Genomic DNA, 6784 nt, shown 5'->3' on the forward strand with positions numbered 1-6784 from the left:
ACCAATGTCAGTAGTCATTCCGCACACACATGAACGTATCTGTAAATAAAGTATTTCTGGTAAATGAAAATTTCCCCGGAAACGTGAGCGGAAAAGACGAGTTACTGCGTGTGGTTTTCTCACAGATTTTGCACCAGTCAGCTCTGTGTGGAGATTCATTCATATAAAACTACAACATCAGAGAGCACAAACAGGCTGAAACTGTGTTAAATTGTCATGCAAAGAAATGCTTTAGATGAAAATGGATTAAAATGTATTAAAATATTCATTTCTTTTAATACCTAACTCCAGGATGACAATAAACTGTATTTTTTATACTAATGTGATTTTAAAGATATTCTGAGAGGTAGGGCTGCAACTAATCTTAGACTGTATATAAAGATGGACAACACGTCTCCATTCCTCTTAATATCCAACTCCATCATCTTGTTGATACATACACTCGACCAATCGTGAATCAGTCTCAGCTGTCAATCATGTTTTTACAGCATCAAATAACTAATTAAAACCAAACGTACCAGGAAAATTAATAATTGTTTGGAACGACTAAATGCTCATTTAACTGTAACATGCACTCATTCAACACTTACCCCCTCATTCATGCAAGTATCCAGTCAACCAATGATGTGGCAGCAGTTAATGTTTATATCAAACATAGTGGTGGAAAAATGTCAGCGACTTTGACTGTGGCATTGATTTTGTTTGCAGACATTGAGTATTAGAGATTTTCATGCACAACAGTTTCTGGTGTTTTATTCCAAATGGTATGGAAAAACAAAACAAAACAAAAACAGCCAGTGAGCGACACCTCTGGAGAAAAGCTTTGTTGGTGAGAGAGGTCAGAGGAGAACAACCAGACTGGTTGGAGCTGACAGACTATGATAACTCAGATAACCACACTTTACAACTGTGGTGGGCAGAAAAGCAGAGGAGCATCTCAGAATGAACAACATGTCCAATCCTGAGAATCAGAAGAACATGTGCACAGACTCACCAGCACGAGACGGCTGAAGACTGGAAACAGGTAGCCTTGCCTGAAACATCTCCTGTGGCAACAACATAATTCCTTGTGCCCAACCACAATCCCATTCTACAACACCCGTAAAGGTCAGAATGTATTAGAAAAGGTGATTTGCACAAATCTGCCCAGTATTAGTATGGTGTTACTCAGTGAGGTTATGCCAAAGAGCAGCAGAAAACTGTAAATAGTTTTCTGACAAATGAAGAATATTTTCAGCTCTACTCAAAAGTATTATCATGTCAGAGACAGGTGAATAAAACCTGAAAATTAGACTGGAGACACAAGTCGAATGCTGATGCTTCCATAGAGATGCACTGCATGGTACGATTAAGCAGTTAATCATGTTCCAGGGCAGGTATGAAAATGCTGAGCAAACCCCCACTCACTCACTAACCCCTAATTCATTATGCAGTGACTTCTCTAAAGAAGACTATAGTGAGCTCATCAGGAAAAGGAAAAGCACTTTCAGACACTACTCTGTAATTATGTAATTGTGGCAGGAGTATGACATATACAACGTCAGCCGGTGGAAAAACCCACAATAAATGTTTTATGGTTTCTTTTTTACACTTAGTGTCAATACATTTTGGTAAGAAGAAACGATCAATCATGTGTAATGTAGAAAATAGACTTGTTTGCCATGGGTTTGCCATGGGCTGCTCTGAACAGGCCAGGCTGTTCCTGCTGCCCTCTCTCTTCGTACATCTCCGCAGCAAGCGCAATGCATGATGGTTGAAAGTCTTCAGGTCAGTGACCATCGGTTGCACACTATTCACGATGCACTGTGGGAAACAGTGAGTGCACAACGTAGGGTAAAAGAAGAAAAGAAATTCACTAGAGATTTGAACATCACTAAAACTCACTCTGAAGTGGACTGTACAGTGACTAGTGAATGATTTTGGACACAGCATTTGTGACTTTAAAGAAGGTTTCATTGTTTGAGCACAGATGGCAGGAGCTCCAGACACAAAGACGATCAACTGGCTGCATTTAGATTTATGGGGAAGACTCCAGTACACAGGATGAGACACAGTGGCCGTCAGTGTACATTTGATGACCCTGATTCCGAGCACTAGTGCAATATGTGAGGTTCTCAGGTGACAGAGAATGCAGGACATGATGAGACTGTGTCAGCAAGAGCAGGCTGTTGATATCACACACAGAGTGATATTATAGGAGGGTTACAGTGCACACACCGCTCATCATAAAGATTTCTGCACATTTGAGAGGTCAGTGGTGCAAAAACCTGTTGGAGAGAGTAAGGAGATCTGATGGCTCTGTTATGCTGTGGGGATCATTTTGTTGCTATGGTGATTGATCTCTATCAGGATGATGAGCCCTATCCACCGGGCAAGAGAGGTCCCTGAATGGTGGGAGTGGGAAAATGATGCAGTCACCATATTCTAACCCAATTGAAGATCTACGGAAGAGTTATGTTTGTGGATGGAGAATGTCCCTTGTATCTTTAACTCCTGAATGGTTGAAGGCATTAAAAAAGAAACATGGTTTTGTTACCTCTGTGAAGGAGGTTATGTTTTCACCTCCGTCCATTTATTTGTTGTCAGCAGGATTAAGCAAAGATTACTATTAGAGATTTTCGGGAAATTTGCAGGAAGGACATGGGCCAATAAGGAACCCACTGAAATTAGTAGGCATGTGCCATTCGAGTTTTAACCATATTTTTGTTTGAGTAAATTTGCTTCAGCTTTATGGAATATTTGCTTAAAAATCACAATTTGATAGAAATGTATCAGATCTAAAATCTGTTTCTTTCAAATATGTCTAAAAATCAACCTCAACAGATCTTTCATCTGATGTGCCACAAACCTTCAGCAGACAAAACCATGCCACGTGAAGACATAACAAGTGTCAGACACACAGCCTATGCAGCTACGCCAACACACATTAGCTCAGTTATAGGTTGCTGAACTCACACACTTATTTCAGGGAGTGTGTGGTTAGTGATTGTCTCCGTCTGTGGAGGAGAAATGCAGCTAAAAGGGTCGACAACCCTCCTGACCTCATCTGCTGTGTGGTCTGGCTCCCTCCGCTACCGAGCTAGCAGCTATGGATTAGCTTTCTGCCTCAGATGTAACCCCATCCTTTGGGAAAACAGACTGACCAAAGGAAACTCATGTTTGGGGGTCACGACCCTTTGTCCTCATGGCAAGTGAGAGGGACTGTGCTGTTGGCTCACCCCGGTGTCAGTTTCTCCTCAAACAAACTGGATGGAGAAAAGGAGACCGTGATGTGAAAACAGAAACAATGCATAAAAAGCAACACATTAACGGATGCTCTTGTAAAACTACAACAGAAGAATGTTTTGCCGCAATGGAAAAAAAATATTTCATGAATTTAAAGAATTGGTTGTGCCTCAGTGTCAACATTTCTGATCTAACCTCAAGCGATTTCCCAGAATTTTCCACTCAGCCACTATATGACAGTGTGTGGGTTTTGATATACATAAAAGAAACCGTCTGGATTGGATGAGTCCACTTTTCAAGCCCCACGAATGCAAATTCCTCACAATTGGCTATTATCGATGGGAGTTGGGCACCAAGCGGCTGTGGTCGAGTTGTAACAAACAGCCAAACTGTTCCTTTTGGAGCACTGAGAGGAAAAGGAGAGAAAAAGAAGCTGATAAGAAGCAGGTTAGGAGTCCTTGAGGAATACAATGGGATTTGCATCATGTGGAAACAGAGAACGCACAGAGGCCGTTAACAGACCCTAAAGATCAGCGTGAGGAGGAGCAGTAGGAAAGGGGGGGTGCCTTTATCTGCCAGAGCAGTTGAGACGGATCACAAGGAGAGGAAAATACCGAAAATGTCTTATCAGCCTGCAAGTGACCACATCTTTTTCCCATTATCTGTTTCTGTTCATTTTTAAGATTGCCCCTCGAAATGTCGGCCATGTGAACAGTGTTTAAAAAACTTCCCTCCAAATGTTTCAGTAGTGGAGCTGATATAACACACAAGCTTTTCAGGACCAATCCCAAAAAATAGCCTCTCTATAAGCCCATTCATTCACTTAACAAATGTTCCAAAATCTGAAATGTTGTCAAAAGATATGTGTGAGAATATGGCCTGAAAATATCTACACATTTCAAATTTCTGGGAATACCTGACAAAACAATACATTAAACTAGAATAGTACTCCACCTCAACCAAGGCCCAACAGTCCCCTCTTGTCCTCAGTCCCCCTTCACTGAGAAGTCAAAGAAAATGTTGAAAAACGACCTATTACAATGTTATAGAATATGAAAAAAAAATTCCGATCTGGATTTGTTTAAAAGTGTTCTAATAAAACTACCTTGGCTGAGAAAATAATAAGTTTGATGATATCTTATATCTTTTTCAATGTCAGCACATCTCATGAAAAGACTAAACCAACAAAGCAAGGGTATTTCTCTCACTAACATCCGACCTCCCCACCCTGGCTCTGAAAATGTACATTTATTATTAAAAAACTGGTCGTAAATATTAACTCTTTTTTTTTTAAGTTCCAGAAACAGCTCTACTCTGTAGTTTTTAGAAAACCTCACTCAAACGGGAGTGCACAGTGTATTTGCCAGGGACTATTTTGAGATGTGTATTATTCACACTTGATGCTTGAGTGAATATTAACAGGTGAAGGACAGTGTCAAATAAACCGCAAAGCTCATGTTTATGATAATAAAGGAATATGTCTAATGTTTCAAAACCAAAACATCCAACAAAATATTTCACCTTCACCGTGATTGTGATTGATTGATGATCTGTTGAGATCACTGTGGCTGACGTCTTATAGACAATGTAGGTAGTGATGACCTCTCAAAGGAAATTCACTCCACCGTGTCAGACATGCTCACACACTTCCAAGAATCCTGGTTGTTGTGTTTCAGTCGGGCTGAGTGGCGAGCAGGCCCGTCTCTCACAGGATGGGGGAGTTTCCTGAAAGGTCACGGTTGTTCCAGCCAGACCAAACACGGGCTAATTGCTTTGTTGTTTGTCGGGTCACTGCCTGTTTTTGTGTTGCACTTTTCCTTTGTTTAGCATTCCCAAGTATATTACCTGAGCCCTTGGCCAAAAGATGGGGGAGGATGAGGGAGGAAAGTTTGAAGAGTGAGAGACAAAGGTTGCGGGGGGGGAGGCTGAGCAGTGAAAATATGAAGGCAGCGGGTGCACGGTGGATGCCGTGATTAGGCCGTGAAGGGGCCCCCCATCTCTCTGCATCTCTGGTACTAAAAATAGCAGGAAAAGGAAGGTTCTTATGGGACTGAGGGAGAACAAGAGGGGACGGGACGAACAGAGGCCGCAGTAATTGGTGAGAGACAAACAGCTGGGGGAGTGTGTGTGTGTGTGTGTGTGTGTGTGTGTGTGTGTGTGTGTGTGTGTGTGAGAGGGAGCTCTCCTCCATGCAGCTGTACTCTGTCTTTCAGGCTCTAGATCCCTCTCAAATCGTTGCATTGCTTCTCTCTCTCTCTCTTTCTCTCTGTCTCTCTCTCTCTCTCTCTCTCACACACACACACACACACACGTACAGCAACAGCAGGAGAGTGTAATGGGTCCCTGACAGCCAGAGGCCAGAAGAAAGAAAGAATGCGCAACATGAGGAAACGCAACAGCTGTATAGAGGGGAGGGGGTGTACAGGCGGGTGGTGGCGGGTCGGTTGATTCACAGAAGAGGGACAAGGTACGGCCACAGAGGAGACGACGAAGAAAAGGGAGGGGGGGGGGCGGGGGGGCAGACTTCCTGAGAGTAAGAGCATGTGCAGAGGGTGGATTTTTTTTTGGAAGTGGAATCAACAAATTTATCGGTTTATGTCAAATGTTGGTCTTATCCCAGAGCGTCCAGGCTGGGACCAGGGGAGGCCCAGCAGATGTTTTGCACAGCTGTTGCAGAACCAATCCGCTGTTGGGTGGATGTGCCTCCGATTAAGTGGTCTCTCTCGCTCTGTAATGAATCAGCCTTGGGAACTTGAATGACCAATGCAAGGATGACAAACTGCAGATCCCTTGTGTGTGTGTGTGTGTGGGAGGAGGTGGGAGGTAGTGGAAATAACATGAACTCACCCTGGCTAAGAAGACGCTGGCTGTTTTGGTTTTGGCCCTGCACCGCTCTGCGTCGTCATATGTTAAAGACAGACTATGGAAAAAGTGTTTGACATTAGTGTGTTCTCTTACTACTTATCCACACACATTTACACTTCATCACTTCTATGAGCTGCTAACCACTTATTCTGAGGCCAAGACATACATCTGTATGCTACATTTCTCTGACTTTGTGTGTGAATATCTGTATTTTTATATGTGAAAGTATCGGCCTGCGGTTTAATGTGCCACTCCCATTTTTCACAAGACGTGCTACATTCTCGTTTGGCATACACACTGTGTGTAACAGGAGAAAACAGATACAGCCAGAAAACCCCAGTATCACATGTGTAACATCGACACAACAACGCAGGCACGCAGAGACACATGCGAACACACAAAACAATTGTATGTAGGGTTTTCTGTGTGTTGTAAAAGGTTATTTAACATTAGTTACAAACACACACCTGGATCATGTTTTGAGGTTCCACTTCTTGTGAAATCCCCTCCTCCTCATATCTCAAGTGTCGCCGTGGTTTGAGATGACACTTATCGCAAGTGTGTGTGATCAAAGTTGTGCACAGGCTACACGTCCCTATGCACCTGTTCACTGGCGGAAATGCCCCCCCCCCCCCCGCTTCACACACACACACACACACACACACACACACACACAAACAAATACACATCAGTC

This window comes from Paralichthys olivaceus, chromosome 2 (assembly GCF_024713975.1).
Source record: "Paralichthys olivaceus isolate ysfri-2021 chromosome 2, ASM2471397v2, whole genome shotgun sequence".
Taxonomy (NCBI): domain Eukaryota; kingdom Metazoa; phylum Chordata; class Actinopteri; order Pleuronectiformes; family Paralichthyidae; genus Paralichthys; species Paralichthys olivaceus.